General features: G+C 37.9%; 1 non-coding gene across 1 annotated transcript; it reads left to right on the top strand.

Annotated features, from left to right (window-relative positions):
• The first annotated feature begins 3,934 nt into the window (after positions 1–3,934).
• LOC130953535 (small nucleolar RNA R71) lies at positions 3,935–4,038 on the top strand. Its single transcript, XR_009075705.1, has one exon. It is a non-coding gene; the product is annotated as a small nucleolar RNA R71 (small nucleolar RNA).
• Positions 4,039–17,773: the final 13,735 nt, after the last annotated feature.

The following is a 17,773-nucleotide window of genomic DNA, read 5'->3' as shown; positions in this document are numbered from 1 at the left end:
TGGCTTCTCTTAGGAACTTAGAATTTCGGATAGTGTTATTGACTTTCCTAGTTAAGCATGTTGATTCTTGAACACAGCTACTTATGAGTCTTGGCTGTGGCCCTAAGCACTTTGTTTTCCAGTATTACCATCGGATACATAAATGCCACAGACACATAACTGGGTGAACCTTTTCAGATTGTGACTCAGCTTTGCTAGAGTCCCCAGTTAGTGGTGTCCAGAGCTCTTAAGCACACTCTTTTTTGCTTTGGATCACGACTTTAACCACTCAGTCTCAAACTTTTCACTTGGACCTTCATGACACAAGCACATGGTTAGGGACAGCTTGATTTAGCCGCTTAGGCCTGGATTTTATTTCCTTGGGCCCTCCTATCCATTGATGCTCAAAGCCTTGGATCCTTTTTACCCTTGCCTTTTGGTTTTAAGGGCTATTGGCTTTTTCTGCTTGCTTTTTCTTTTTCTTTCTATTTTTTTCGCCATTTTTTTTTTCGCAAGCTTCTTCTTTTGCACTGCTTTTTCTTGCTTCAAGAATCAATTTCATGATTTTTCAGATCATCAATAACATTTCTCTTTGTTCATCATTCTTTCAAGAGCCAACAGTTTTAACATTCATAAACAACAAGATCAAAAGACATATGCACTGTTCAAGCATTCATTCAGAAAACAAAAGTATTGTCACCACATCAATATAATTAAATTAAATTCAAGGATAAATTCGAAATTCATGTACTTCTTGTTCTTTTGAATTAAAACATTTTTCATTTAAGAGAGGTGAAGGATTAATGGATTTTATTCATAGCTTTGAGGCATGGTTACATACTAATGATCATGAAGTAAAGACACAAAACATAGATAAACACAACATTAAAAACCGAAAAGCAGAAAGAAATAAGAACAAGGAATGAATCCACCTGAGTGAGGGTGGCGCCTTCTTGAAGGTCCAATGGTGCTTTTTGAGCTCCTTTATGTCTCTTCCTTGCTTCTGTTGAATGATTCCTAGTAATTTTGGTGTTTCTACCCTTAGTTGCTTCCAATATTTGTGTGGAGGACAACTTATCCCCTGAGGTATCTCAGGGATCTCTTGATTTGCAGCCACATGTTCTACCACTGAGCTATGACGGCTTTATATGAGTCTTTCCATCTCCCAAGACTCAGAGGTGGAAGCTTTTGTCTTCCCTTTGAGGTTTCTCTGGCCTTAGGTGCCATTAATGGTAATGGAAAAGCAAAAAAGCTATGCTTTTACCACACCAAACTTAAAATATTGCTCGCCCTCGAGCACGAGAAGAAAGAAGAGAGGAAGAAGAAAAAGAAGAAAATGGAGGTGAGTGAGGGGAGATGGATTCGGTTATATGGGTGGGATTGGATGGGAAAGAGAAGTTGAATTGTAAAGGTAGGTGGGGTGTATGGGGAAGAGTGGGTAGATGTAGGTGTGGACGAAATTGGTTTTGAATTTTTGAAGGTAGGTGGGGTTTATGGGAAGAGTGGATGGATGTGAATGGTGAAGGGAGTAATTGGGAAGAGGAATTGAGGTGATTGGTGAAGGGTTTTGGGAAAGAGTGTTCATTGGGAAGAGAGAGATTCAGAGATTGAAGTTGTTGGGAAGTGTGACATGGGGAAGAAAAATCACAAAAATAGGATTAGGAGGTAAGGTAGGAATATGTTAGGTGGGGATCCTATGGGGTCCACAGATCCTGAGGTGATCCTGTGGGGTCCACAGATCCTGAGGTGTCAAGGAATTCCATCCCTGCACCAAATAGGCATGTAAAATGCCTTCGTGCATCATTCTGGCGTTTAAACGCCCATTGGTGCACATTCTGGGCGTTCAACGCCCATGTAAAGCATGTTTCTGGCGTTGAACGCCAGTTTCATGCTTGTTACTGGCGTTCAGCGCCAGTTTTTCCTCTCTGGGCACATTCCTGGCGTTCAGCGCCAGAATGTTGCTTGTTTCTGGCGTTCAGCACCAGAATGATGCTCTGTTCTGGCGTTGAACGCCGGCCAGATGCATCTTACTGGCGTTGAACGCTAGCCTGTGCTTCCTCCAGGGTGCGAATTTTTTTCTGCTGTTTTTGACTCTGTTTTTAATTTTTATGATTTTTTTCGTGACTCCTCATGATCATGTACCTAATAAAACACAAAATAACAATAATATAGAATAAAATAAAATTAGATAAATAAAATTGGGTTGCCTCCCAACAAGCGCTTCTTTAATGTCAATAGCTTGACAGTGGCTCTCATGGAGCCACAAGGTGATCAGGTCAATGTTGTATAGTTGCCAACACCAAACTTAGAGTTTGGATATGGGGTCTTAACACCAAACTTAGAGTTTGGTTGTGGCCTCACAACACCAAACTTAGAGTTTGACTGTGTGGGCTCTTCTTGACTCTGAACTGAGAGAAGCTCTTCATGCTTACTCTCTTCTGTCACAGAGGGATGGCCATGTGCCTTAAACACAAGGTAGTCCCCATTCAATTGAAGGACTAATTCACCTCTGTTGACATCTATCACAGCTCCTGCTATGGCTAGCAAAGGTCTTCCAAGGATGATGCAATCATCCTCTTCCTTCCTAGTGTCTAAGATTATGAAATCAGCAGGGATGTAAAGGCCTTCAACCTTTACTAACACGTCCTCTACTATTCCATGGGCTTGTCTTAATGACTTGTCTGCCATTTGTAATGAGAACAAGGCAGGTTGTACCTCAATGATCCCCAGCTTCTCCATTACAGAGAGTGGCATAAGATTTATCCCTGACCCCAGATCACACAGTGCTTTTTCAAAGATCACGGTGCCTATGGTACAAGGTATTAAGAATTTGCCAGGATCTTGTTTCTTTTGAGGTAGAATTTTCTGAATCCAAGTATCCAGTTCATTAATGAGCAGGGGAGGTTCACTTTCCCAAGTCTCATTACCAAATAACTTGGCATTCAGCTTCATGATAGCTCCTAAATATTGAGCAACTTGCTCTCCAGTTACATCTTCATCCTCTTCTGAGGAAGAATAGTCTTCAGAGCTCATGAATGGCAGAAGGAGATTTAATGGAATCTCTATGGTCTCTATATGAGCCTCAGATTCCTTTGGATCCTTAATAGGAAACTCCTTCTTGCTTGAGGGACGTCCCAGGAGGTCTTTCTCACTAGGATTTTCGTCCTCCTCCTCCCTTGTGCATTCGGCCATATTGACTATGTCAATGGCTTTGCACTCTCCTTTTGGATTCTCTTCTGTATTGCTTGGGAGAATACTGGGAGGAGTTTCAATGACTTTCTTACTCAGCTGGCCCACTTGTGCCTCCAGATTTCTAATGGAGGATCTTGTTTCACTCATGAAACTGAAAGTGGCCTTTGACAGATCAGAGACTACATTGGCTAAATTAGAAGTGTTTTGTTCAGGATTCTCTGTCTGTTGTTGAGAAGATGATGGATATGGCTTGCTATTGTTCAGCTTGTTGCGTCCACCATTGTTAAAGCCTTGTTGAGGCTTTTGTTGATCCTTCCATGAGAAATTTGGATGATTTTTCCATGATGGGTTATAAGTGTTTCCATAAGGTTCACCCATGTAATTCACCTCTGCCATGGCAGGGTTCTCAGGATCATAAGCTTCTTCAGAAGCTGCCTCTCTAGTACTGTTGGATGCATGTTGCCATCCATTCAGATTTTGAGAGATCATGTTGACCTGTTGAGTGAACACTTTGTTCTGAGCCAATATGGCATTCAGAGCATCAATTTCAAGAACTCCTTTCTTCTGAGGTATCCCATTATTCACGGAATTCCTCTCAGAAGTGTACATGAATTGGTTGTTTGCAACCATGTCAATGAGTTCTTGAGCCTCTTCAGGCGTTTTCTTCAGGTGAATAGATCCACCTGCAGATTGGTCCAATGACATTTTCGAAAATTCAGAGAGACCATAATAGAATATATCTAATATGGTCCATTCTGAAAACATGTCAGATGGACATCTTTTGGTCAGCTGCTTGTATCTTTCCCAAGCTTCATAGAGGGATTCACCATCTTTTTGTTTAAAGGTTTGAACATCCACTCTTAGCTTGCTCAGCTTTTGAGGAGGAAAGAATTTATCCAAGAAGGCAGTGACCAGCTTATCCCATGAGTCCAGGCTATCCTTGGGTTGTGAATCCAACCATATTCTAGCTCTGTCTCTTACAGCAAAAGGGAAAAGCATGAGTCTGTAGACTTCAGGATCAACTCCATTCGTCTTTACAGTCTCACAGATCTGCAAGAACTCAGTTAAAAACTGATAAGGATCTTCAGATGGAAGTCCATAAAACTTGCAGTTTTGTTGCATTAAGGCAACTAGCTGAGGTTTCAGCTCAAAGTTGTTGGCTCCAATGGCAGGAATGGAGATGCTTCTTCCATCAAACTTGGATGTTGGCTTTGTGAAGTCACCAAGCATTCTCCTTGCATTATTATTATTTTCGGCTGCTATCTCCTTCTCTTGTTCGAAAATTTCTGAAAGGTTACTTCTGGATTGTTGTAATTTAGTTTCTCTTAATTTTCTCTTTAGAGTCCTTTCAGGTTCTGGATCAATTTCAACAAGAGTGCCTTTTTCCCTATTCCTGCTCATATGAAAGAGAAGAAAACAAGAAAAGAAAGAGGAATCCTCTATGTCACAGTATAGAGATTCCTTTATGTTAGTAGAAAAAGAAAGGGAAGAAGAATGAAGAAAAAATGAATAGTCTGTATAAAGAGTAAGGATAGGGGAGGTGAAGAGAAGTGTTAGTAAATAAATAATTAAATAGAATAAGGAAAGAGAAGGGAAATTTCGAAAATAATTTTGAAAAAGGGGTTAGTAATTTTCGAAAATTAAAGATAAAATTAAAATTAAAATTAAAATTTGAAACAATTAATTAATTAAAAAAAGAATTTTTGAAAAAGGGGTAAGATATTTTCGAAAATTAGAGAGGGAAAAATAGTTAGGTGGTTTTGAAAAAGATAAGAAACAAACAAAAAGTTAGTTAGTTGATTGAAAAAGATATTGAAATTAAATTTAAAAAGATAAGACGAAAAGGAGTTAGATAAGATATTTTGAAATCAAATTGTGAAAAATATAAAATTTTAAAAAGGATAAGATAAAAAGATAAGATAAAAGTTTTAAGAAAAAGATATTTTGAAAAAGATTTAATTCTTAACTAACAAGAAACTACAAGATAAGATTCTAGAATTTAAAGATTGAACCTTTCTTAACAAGAAAGTAACAAACTTCAAATTTTTGAACCAATCACATTAATTGTTAGCTAATTTTCGAAAATTAGATATAAAGTCTAAGAAAAAGATTTTTTGAAAAATAATTTTCAAAATTTTCGAAAATAATAAAAAAATAAAAAAGATATGATTTTTGAAAAAGATTTTGAAAAGAGAAGATTTTTAAAATTGAAATTTTGACTTGACTTGTAAGAAACAACTAATTTTGAAAATTTTTGACCAAGTCAACCCAAAATTTCGAAAAATTGGAGGGAAATAAGGAAAAGATATTTTTTTGAATTTTTGAATTTTTAATTATGAGAGAGAAAAACAACAAAAATACTCAATGCATGAAATTTTTAGATCAAAACAATGAAAACATGCAAGACACCAAACTTAGAAATTTTTAATGCTTGGACTCTAACAAACAAAAAATGCATATGAAAAACAACAAACAACACAAAACAAGAAATCATCAAGATCAAACAAGAGGACTTATCAAGAACAACTTGAATATCATGAAGAACACTATGAATGCATGGGATTTTCGAAAAAATGCAAGAAAAAATTTTAAAGCATGCAATTGACACCAAACTTAAAAATTGACTCAAGATTCAAACAAAAAACACAAAATATTTTTTATTTTTATGATTTTATGAATTTTTTTGAATTTTTATTAATTTTTTTCGAAAATAAAGTTTAGAAAAACGAAAAATAAAAGAAAAATTTTGAAAAAGATTTTTGAAAAGAAAATTACCTAATCTGAGCAACAAGATGAACCGTCAGTTGTCCATACTCGAACAATCCCCGGCAACGGCGCCAAAAACTTGGTGGACGAAATTGTGATCCATATTCTTTGTATTTGTATGAAATCATTACTATGGCACCGGTTGAATTCACAACTCCGTTCAACTAACCAGCAAGTGTACTGGGTCGTCCAAGTAATAAACCTTACGCGAGTAAGGGTCGATCCCACAGAGATTGTTGGTATGAAGCAAGCTATGGTCACCTTGTAAATCTCAGTTAGGCAGATTAAATTGGTTTATGGTTTCGAAAATTAATAATAAAATAGAAATAATAAAAGGGATAGAATACTTATGCAGTTTCATTGGTGGGAATTTCAGATAAGCGAATGGAGATACTGTATGGCTCAAGAACGCCTACTTTCCTACTGCTTCAACTCAATCCTTCTTACTCCTTTCCATGGCAAGCTGTGTATAGGGGTTCACCGTTCGACGATGGCTACTTTGTATCCTCTCTGGAAAATGGTCCTCTGTGCTGTCACTCGCATGGCTAATCGTCTGGAGGCATCACACTGGCCGAAGGCTACATCCCATCCTCGCAATGAAAACTACGCTCACGCGCTCTGTCACAGCACGGCTAATCACTGGTTGGTTCCCGCTCCTGCTGGAATAGAATCCCTTGATTCTTTTGCGTCTGTCACTAACGCCCAGCACTTGCAAGTCTGAAGCACGTCACAGTCATTCATTACCGGAATCCTACTCGGAATACCACAGACAAGGTTAGACTTTCCGGATTCCCAGGATCCTACTCGGAATACCACAGACAAGGTGAGACTTTCCGGATCCTCATGAATGCCGCCATCTATCTAGCTTATACCACGAAGATTCTGTTGGGGAATCTAAGAGATACACATTCAAGCTCGGTTGCATGTAGAACGGAGGTGGTTGTCAATCACGCGCGTTCATAGGTGAGAATGATGATGAGCGTCACATAATCATCACATTCATCATGTTCTTGGGTGCAAATGAATATCTTAGAATAAGAATAAGAGAGAATTGAATGAAAAGTAATAGTAATTGTATTGAAACTTGAGGTACAGCAGAGCTCCACACCCTTAATCTATGGTGTGCAGAAACTCCACCGTTGAAAATACATAAGTAAAAGGTTCAGGCATTGCCGAATGGCCAGCCCCTTGAGTGATCAAGAGACCGAATAATCAAAGGCTAAACAGTCAAGAGATTAAACTGTCAAAAGATGTCTAATACAATAGTTAAATGTTCTATTTATAATAAACTAGCTCCTAGGGTTTACATGAGTAAGTAATTGATGTATAAATCCACTTCCGGAGCCCACTTGGTGTATACTTGGGCTGAGCTTGATCAATCCATGAGCTGAGGCTTCTCTTGAAGTTGAACTCCGAGTTATGACGTGTTTTGGGCGTTCAACTCCGGATCATGACGTTTTTCTGGCGTTTAACTCCAGACAGCAGCATGTACTTGGCGTTCAACGCCAAGTTACATCGTCAATTTCCGAATGAAGTATGGACTATTATATATTGATGGAAAGCTCTGGATGTCTACTTTCCAACGCCGTTAAGAGCGCGCCATTTGGAGTTCTGTAGCTCCAGAAAATCCATTTCGAGTGCAGGGAGGTCAGATTCCAATAGCATCAGCAGTCCTTTTGTCAGCCTTTTTCAGAGTTTTGCTCAAGTCCCTCAATTTCAGCCAGAAATTACCTGAAATCACAGAAAAATACACAAACTCATAGTAAAGTCCATAAATGTGAATTTAACATAAAAACTAATGAAAACATCCTTAAAAGTAGCTTGAACTTACTAAAAACTACCTAAAAACAATGCCAAAAAGCGTATAAATTATCCGCTCATCAGTGCAGCCTCGCGTTCGCACAACTCTCTGTTTAAATGCATGTTGCCAAAAATCTGGGTGACGCGGTCGCGTGGGGGACACGATTGCATGGATGGCCTATTTTGAAAAATGACGCGTACGCGTGGGAACGTGTTCGCGTGGTAGGGCTTGTGCTTCTAACACGAGTCCAGCCCAATTCCAGCTCAACTTAGGGCGTTCGCGTGAGTGATACGGACGCGTGGGAGGCATTTTTCCCACATGACGCGGACGCGTTAGTGACGCGGTCCCATGGACCAATTTATGCCAAAGGCACGCCTCCAGCCACGCTTTCGCGTGACTCTCTATTCACTTTTCTTTTCTTCCCAACGCACATATGACGCAGACACGTCAGCGACGCTGTCGCGTCGCGTGCGATTTTTTTTATGCAGTATGCAGAATGCAAAATGCAATGAATGTCATGCAAAAATTTTAGGTTCAAACAAAATTCAAAAACAAAGCAAAATGGAAAGGGAACGATCATACCACGGTGGGTTGTCTCCCACCTAGCACTTTTAGTTAAAGTCCTTAAGTTGGACATTTGGTGAGCTCCTTGTTATGGCGGCTTGTGCTTGAACTCATCTTGAAACTTCCACCAATGCTTGGTCTTCCAATAAGCTCTATCCATACTAAGTAAATTCCTCAAGCTTTGATGTAGTTCTTCACAAGCTTTGAGCTCCCAAAATTGATCCTCATATATTCCCGAATCCCAAATCTTGTTTCTACACCCATCTTCAAGTTGATTATCATGATTCCATTTGGGTGGTTCAGCTTTAGAATTCTCACATAAGCACTCAAACATCTTCCTAGACCCATTCAGTTGAGCTCTACACCAACCTTTGCGTTTAACCTTAAAGCTTCCAACCATAATGAACCTTGCAGGACAATTCTTACTACTGACAATCTTCCTCTTACTCTTAATGCCACAAAGAGCTCTAAGTTGACCATCCATCTCCAGTAGCCCGTATTCAAGTGGAATTAGAAAGCTAAGGGATATGAATTTTACCCACTTGAATGTTGTGAAGGATGATGGTAACTTAGGGGGAGGTGTTTCTAATGAACTTGCAAGCTCCACTCCTTTGTGTTCTTCTTTGACAACTACCACCTCTATGCAAGCTTCTTCAATATCAACCTCTTTCTCTTGGTAGATTTCTACCAATGCAATTTCTTCTTCATTGTTCACCAAGAGCCTGTGAGGTTGTGTTTTTTCTTCTATAAACTCCATATCAAGTCCAATGGAAGAGGATTCAAACGTAGATAAGAATTCATCAATGATTGAATCCATCTCTTGATCATCCCTTTCAAAGTTTTCAACCATGAGATGCCTTGGAGGTTGTACACCCTCCTCAACATCAATTTTAAACGTCTTTGAAGAAGGCTCTATGACTTGAATTTCCAATGGAGGCTCAGCATCCCCTAAGTCTTCGACCACTTCTTCTTCTTCAATGATTTCGGCTTCCTCCACTTGTTCCAGTACAAAGTCACACTCCTTATTGTCCACCGGAGTTTCTAGTGTCTCCTTCATGCTACGTTCTTCATTAGATTCTCCACATGAGGCCATGGGGGTTCCTTGAGCGTCTGAACGTCTGGAAGGTAATTGATTTATTGCCTGCTCCAGTTGATGAAGGTTTGCATGAAATGGATCTACTATTTCCTTGAGGCGAGCCTGTGAGTCTTGGGTCGATAGATATGGACATGGTGCATATGGAGGTGGTGGTCCTTGGGAGTAATTGGGGTGAAATTGGGGTGGTTCTATATATGGTTCATATGGCTCATAAGGTGGTTGGTATGGTGGATATGGGTTAGGGTCATATGAGGGTGTTTGGTGGTAAGGGGCTTGTGAGTGTGGTGGTTCAAAGCTATGTTGAGGAGGTAGTTCATTGGCATATGATGGAGCTTGTTGGTAACTACAGGGGGTCCACCATACCTATCATCTTGGTATGCATTATAGAATGGTCTTCGTCCATGATATCTTGGAAGGTGTTGTCGCCTAAAGGGTTGATCAGATCCTCTTGGCTCCATCCATCTTTGATTGCTTTGACCCTGATGCATATTCCTGTTATAGCTTTCTCTTCCTGCAACATAGTTGTAACCAGACTCATAGCCAAAGGGGTGAGAGTTCATAGTAGTAGAAGAAAATGAAAACAAAAACTAACAAAAAGAAAATATTTAAAAAAAAGATATGATTTTTGAAAAAAAAAAGATAAGATAAGATTTTGAAAAAGATATGATTTTTTTGAAAAAAATTTGAATTTTGAAAAATAAGATAAGATAAGATAAAAATTTTAAAATCTGAAATTTTTTTTTTTGAAAAATATTTACAATAACCAATAATAAGGCACACGTTTGCAATTCCCCGGCAACGGCGCCATTTTGAAGAACTAAAATTGATGGTTTAGAAGTTATAATAAATTCTCTTTGCAAGTATAGTTTTTACACCAAGCAATCAACCTTTCTTACAAACGTTTTGGTTGTCACAAGTAACAAACCCCTAAATAAATTGATAACCGAAGTATTCAAACCTCGGGTCGTCTTCTCAAGGAATTGCAGGGAGGTATGTTCTTATTATTGGTTATGAGTCTTGTAAATTGGGGATTTTGAAAGTAAGGAAGAAGTATGTTAATTGACAGGTAAAATAAATAAATAACTGTAAAATAAACTCTTGGCAAGATATGAGAAATTGGAAGTCCTATCCTAGTTATCCTTATCGATGGTGATGAGAATTGAGTTTTAATCCCACTTAGTTAACTTTTACTAAAGCAAAGGAAAGTCAAGTGGACTAATTAGTTTGATCCTCAGGTCCTAGTCAATTCCTAAGAAAGGACTAGAGTTATTGGAATTTAATTCAATTAGCAAAAATAGCAATTATCAATCACGATGAGTTTGATAACTCAAGAGTCACCAATTAATCAACCAGAGCCAAGAATATAGAAAACTAAATTAAAATCATAAATATCTGGAATACCTCAAATTGCATGGAGATGTCAATTCTAACATGGAAAAGTTCATAAGCCAATTGGGCAACATAAATCAAACACAAATAAAAGCTTCAAGGTAAACAAAAATAGAAGAGAAACATAAATTATTGAACCTGGTATGAAGAAACAATCCTAATCCTAATAGAAATCCTAATCCTAAATCCTAAGAGAGAGGAGAGAACCTCTCTCTCTAAAAACTACATCTAAACTATCAAAAGTGAAAATTATGAATGTATCCCTCCTTTGAGTCTCTGCATGTGCCCTGACTTTAATCTGTGTTTCTGGGCCGAAAACTGGGTTGAAATGCGGCTTAGAATCTCTGCCAGCGACTTTTGTAATTCTGCAGATCGCGCACGTCACGTGGCCGCGTCGTCCACGCATTCACGTCGTTCAGCATTTTTCGTACCACGCGTGTGCGTCGTCCACGATTTCGCGTCGTTCGTGCAGCTTCCAATTCGTGCGATCGCATCAGGCACGCGAACGCGTCACTCTGATTTCTTTCATTTCATGCGGTCACGTGAGCCATGCGACCGCGTGACTTCTCGCTGGTCATCTCCTTAATTCCTTGTGTTCCTTCCATTTTTGAACGCTTTCTCTTCATTCTCTAAGCCATTCCTGCCCTATGAAGCCTGAAACACTTAACACACAGATCAAGGTATCGAATGGTAATAAGAGAGGATTAAGATTAGTTAAATTAAGACCAAAGAAGCATGTTTTCAATCATAGAACTAAACTAGGAAGGAATTGTAAAATCATGCAAATCATATGAATAAGTGGGTGAAAAGCTTGATAAAACCACACAATTAAATACAATATAAACCATAAAATAGTAGTTTATCAATGCCCTTCCTTCAATCCACTTCTTTTCTTCTCCTCTTTCCATTTCTTTCCTTCTCCTTTATTCTTCCCTCCTTCTACCCCTCATCCAACACTTCCAAACACCATTGATAACCATTTATTTTAGTTAGTTAATTAGTTAGTTGGTTAGTTAATTAGTTAGTTTTAGTTTAGTTTTCATTTTATTTTCTCTTTTCATTATAAGTGTTGGATTATTGACTTTGTTTACTATGCATTGCTGCCCCTTTATTGCCTAAATGCTATTTTAGCATGAATGTTTTTAGATAATCTTTGTTGGATTCTATGATTGAGGTTATATTTTGCTACTTGGTTTTGAGTTTTTCATGCTTACCTTTTGAAAAATACCAAGTGATGAGAATTGCCTTCGAGCTTGTGACTCTTTTGAATTGCGTGTTGTAGCTAGCTGGTGCACGAAATTGTGATAATCAACAATGGCGCCAAAAACTTGGTAGCGCTCTCAACGTGAATCACACTTAGTCACAACTCCGCACAACTAACCAGCAAGTGCACTGGGTCATCCAAGTAATACCTTACGTGAGTAAGGGTCGATCCCACGGAGATTGTTGGTATGAAGCAAGCTATGATCATTTTGTAAATCTCAGTTAGGTGGATAATAAATGTTATGGAGTTTTCGAATAGTAAATAAAGCATAAAATAAAGATAGAAATACTCATGTAATTCAATGGTGGGAATTTCAGATAAGTGACTGGAGATGCTTATCCCTGTTGGATCTCTACTTTCCTACTGCCTTCCTTCAATCCTTCTTATTCCTTTCCATGGCAAGCTGTATGTAGGGCATAACCGTTGTCAATGGCTACATCCCATCCTCTCAGTGAAAAAGGTCCAAATGCTCTGTTATAGCACGGCTAATCATCTGCCGGTTCTCGATCATGTTGGATTAGAATCCCTTGATTCTTTTCCGGATTCCCATGAATGCCGCCATCAATTCTAGCTTATACCACGAAGATTTTGATTAAGAAATCCAAGAGATATGCGCCCGGTCTAAGGTAGAACGGAAGTGGTTGTCAGTCACGCTCGTTCATAGGTGAGAATGATGGTGAGTGTCACGGATCACCACATTCATCATGGTGAAGTGCAACGAATATCTTGGAACAGGAATAAATCGAATTGAATAGAAAATAGTAGTAATTGCATTAAAACTCGAGGTACAGCAGAGCTCCACACCCTTAATCTGTGGTGTGTAGAAACTCCACCGTTGAAAATATATAAGTGATGAAGGTTCAGGCATGGCCGAGAGGCCAGCCCCCCAAAATGTGATCAAAAGACCGAATGGTCTAAGACCTTACAATCAAAAGACACTGAATACAATAGTAAAAAGTCCTATTTATACTAGACTAGCTACTAAGGTTTACAGAAGTAAGTAATTGATGCAGAAATCCACTTCTGGAGCCCACTTGGTGTGTGCTTGGGCTGAGATTGAGCTTTACACATGCTAGACTTCTTTTGGAGTTGAACGCCAAGTTGTAACGTGTTTTTGGCGTTCAACTCTGGTTCGTGACGTGTTTCTGGCGTTTGACTCCAGAATGCAGCATGAAACTGGCGTTGAGCGCCAGTTTACGTTGTTTTATCACGAATAAAGTATGCACTATTATATATTTCTAGAAAGCTCTGGATGTCTACTTTCTAACGCCATTGAGAGCGCACCATTTGGAGTTCTGTAGCTCTAGAAAATTCATTTTGAGTGCAGGGAGGTCAGAATCCAACAACATCAGCAGTCCTTTGTCAGCCATTTATCAGAGTTTTGCTCAGGTCCCTCAATTTCAGCCAGAAATTATCTAAAATCACAAAAAAACACACAAACTCATAGTAAAGTCCAGAAATGTGAATTTAGCATAAAAACTAATGAAAACATCCCTAAAAGTAGGTAGATCCTACTAAAAACTACCTAAAAACAATGCCAAAAAGCGTATAAATTATCCGCTCAACACTAGCCACCATGTAATTTGAACCCTATTCTTTGATTAGGCAATCTCTTGACATTGGATGGTGTGCATTTACCTTAATGCATTGTATTTCATGATTAGATGCATCCACATGTTTATGGCTTGAATGCTTTCATGCTTCTTTAATGCTTGTTTCACCTTACAAGTTTACTTAAAGCATCTCAAGCACACTAGGATGAGTGAAGTGCGTGCTTCTTTTGTGACATTTCTTTTTATGCTAATGTGTGTTCTAAACCGCACAATTTAGAATTCACACACTTATTTGTCATTAATATCACATCAATTCACTCACTCAATTCTAGTGATTAGTACCTCATTCCAACAATGTATGCTTCCTTGCTTATATATTTTCTCATCTTATGGTGTTATACTTTTGTTTTTCATGAATGATACACCACAAGCAATAAGGGAAGCAAGAGAAAGAGCACGCAGCAACCGGTTGATCTACCAGCTGAAGGTAGCAATCCAGAGAGTCGCCATACCCCCTTGCCCATCTTTGAGTGCACCGAGGACGATGCAAACTTTTAAGTGTGGGGAGGTCGTCCGACCGATCGGCGATTTTGGGTGACAAGTTTCTAATCTCAACACTTTTGCATTTCAATTTTTAGGTCTTTTAGGATTTTTGTTTCATTTTCTTATTTTTGCATTTATATACATAATAAGCTTAGTCAAAATAATGAAATTTCTCGAGAAAATTATCTATAGGGCACCAATTGATTTGAGTGAAAACTTTTCATTGAACTTGCTTGAATCATATATATATATATATATATATATATATATATATATATATATATATATATATATATATATATATTGTGGAACATGATTTTTGAGCTAAGAACACAAGCAAGTGAGACTTGAGCCTAATGGTGTGGTTACATCTTACAACCAATTATTTTCCTTCTTGTGTGCATTATTCTCTTTCTATTATTGTAATCTTTGATTTGTTTGATTCTCTATTTCTATTATTTTGTGTATTCATGCACTTATATGATTGAGGCCATCACTTCATTTAGCTCACTTACCCAAATGACCTTACCTTTTATCTTTCATTGTTAGCCAACTTTGAGTCTACGCTTAACCCACTTGTTCTTATTTTAGCACAATACAAGCCATAAAGCGAAAAACAATAAAAGTCCTTAATTTGGATCTTTGATTAGCTTAGGCTAGTGTGTGTGTGTATCATTCAAGTGTGGGAACCTTGGGACATTGGGTGAATAAAAGGGTAGTTTTGTATTGTTATTGAAAATATTGGGAATTAGATACACACTCATGTATTGATTAAATGTAAAATCTTATGCATTGAGGTTCTTATATATAGAAAAAAAATGAGAAAAACAAAAGAAAAAAAGAAAAAAAAAGAAAAATAATATGGAAAAGAAAGAAAAAAAGAAGGAAAAAAAAGAAAGAAATAAAAAGGGGACAAAATGTCCCAAAGTAAAGTTATATAAAAGCCAATGAATATGTGTTGTGATCAAGAAAAAAAATGCATGAGTATGTGAAAAAGTGAGAAGGATGGGTAGTTAGGTTAGCACTTAATTGTATAGGTTATTATATAAGTTAGGTGGAAAGTTTAAGCTTATCAAAGATTCAAATTCCAAGCTCACTTAACCATATATGCATCCTACCTTGACCCTAACCCCATTACAACCTAAAGAAAAGACCTCATGATAGATGTATGCATGCATGAAATATATGTTGATTGTTAGAAGAAGAACAAATCTTGGAAAGCAAGATTAGGAGAGAATTGAGTGAATCGACCTTAAACACTTGAGCGAATAGAGTGCAAACACATCCGGTGAGGGTTCGATTGCTCGATTACATGTTTCCACCTACAATCATCACTTTTCATGCAAGTTTGTAAAAATATTTAATAACTTAATTCAATTGTGGATAAGACTTGCTAGTCCTTAAACCTTGTGCATATATGCTTCTTGGAAATTGATTTATTTTGACCAAGCAATTGCATTCATTTAGATAGTTGCATTTAGATAGGTTACATATAGTTTAGTTCCATTGAATAAATGTCATGCCCTTTACTTCATTCTTAGTTTAAGCATGAGGACATGCTTGGTTTAAGTGTGGGGAGGTTGATAAACCCCATTTGTAGGGTTTATCTTGTATTGATTTTTGGAGATTTTAACACCTTTTACCCACATTTATTCAATGAATTAGCATGATTTTGTGATTGTCTCCTTATCTGTGCTTAGATGTGAAAACATGCTTTTTAGGCCTTTAACTTGATGATTTTAATCTCCCTTTGATTCCACTAGATGCCTTGATGTGTTTGTTAGTGATTTCAGGTTGAAAAGGTTAGGAATGGATCAAATGAGTGACGAGGAAAGTATGCAAAGTGGAAAAATCATGAAAAGCCAAAGAGGTGAACTCGCCCATGGACGCGCGCGTGCGCACCAAGCGCTTACACGCACCTTGCGAAATGGCCCATGGACGCGTACGCGTGCTGTGCACGTACGCGTCGATGCTGATACTTGATTTTTAAGTGAATTCGCGCCCAGCGAATTCTCAGGAGTTGTGGGGCCCAATCCCAACCAACTTTGGCGCCAAAGATGCTATTTAAAGCCAAGGATTGAAGAGCAAAGGGACTTTGGATCAATTTTTACACATTAGGATTAGTTAGAGTTAGTTTCTAGAGAGAGAAGCTCTCACTTCTCTCTATAATTAGGATTAGGATTAGGTTTAGTTCTTAGATCTAGGTTTTAATCTTTGATCTCATCTACTTCTACATTTCAATTCCTTGTTGTTACATTCATCATTCTTCCATTCTTTTGTTCTAATCTCCTTTATGATGCTTTTATGTTTTGTTGTAGATCTACTCTTGTCTCTTCTATTTTCTTTCCATTCAATTCAAGGTAATTCATAATAATTGTGTTTCTTTTGATTGTTGTTGTTAATTCCTTGCAATAATTGTTGTTAGATTTCATTGTTGTTGTCAATTTATTATGCTTTTCTTTCATGCCTTCTAAGTGTTTGATAAAAAATGCTTGGTTGGATTTTAGAGTATAATTTTATGCTCTTGGCTTGGAAAGGTAACTTAGGAACTCTTGAGTTACTAATGTCCAAGTGATTGATGATTGAGAGCCATTGACTCTAGTTCTCACTAATTGGATTAGTAGAGAATTAGGACTTATGGACTAGGATTGATATAGCTCATTTGACTTTCCTTTACTACTAGATAGAGGATGACTTAATGGGATTGATCCTTGCCAATTCTCATATCGTGGTTAGTGATAGGGATAGAGATCCTTGACCACCAAATCTTGCCAAGACCTTTTTAGCCATTAGTTTACTTTCTTGCTATTTATCTTTCATGTCTCTTATCAAAACCCCAAAAATAACTCATAACCAATAACAAGACACTTTATTGTAATTCCTAGGGAGAACGACCCGAGGTTTGAATACTTTGGTTATTAATTTTAGGGGTTTGTTACTTGTGACAAACAATCTTTTGTATGAAAGGATTATTGTTGGTTTAGAAACTATACTTGCAACGAGACTTCAATAGTAAAATTCTAAACCGTCAAAAATCTAATCATCACGCGCAGGTCATGCGTACGCGTGGATATGCGAATGTTGGCACTCCAACATTGAGTCTAACATGAATGACAGCAACCAGAATCCATTTTTCACAATGACGTTTGGCTCAACGTTTGGCCGAAAACGTTGACTCCAACTTTAACACCAGAAAGGCATAATTGGCACACTCTTCTCCTCAATTTCATTAGGCACCGATCCAATCAATCCTTGCTTCAATCAAGGCCAAGGCCCATATCCAAGTACATTGAAGACCCAAGAAGAAGCCTATAAATAGAAGAATGTTTAAAGATGAAAAGAAGGCTGGCTCTGTGGTGCATGAAATTGTGATCACTACAACTTCGCACAACTAACCAGCAAGTGCACTGGGTCGTCCAAGTAATACCTTACGCGAGTAAGGGTCGATCCCACGGAGATTGGTGGTATGAAGCAAGCTATGGTCACCTTGTAAATCTCAGTCAGGCAGACTCAAATGGATATGGTGATAAACGAAAATACATAAAAGATAAAGATAGAGATACTTATGTATATCATTGGTGAGAGCTTCAGATAAGCGAATGAAGATGCCTTCCCTTACGTCTCTC

This window comes from Arachis stenosperma, chromosome 9 (genome assembly GCF_014773155.1).
Source record: "Arachis stenosperma cultivar V10309 chromosome 9, arast.V10309.gnm1.PFL2, whole genome shotgun sequence".
Classification (NCBI taxonomy): Eukaryota; Viridiplantae; Streptophyta; class Magnoliopsida; order Fabales; family Fabaceae; genus Arachis; species Arachis stenosperma.
Note: the sequence above shows the minus strand (reverse complement) of the source record. Positions and strands in the feature narration are given on the sequence as shown.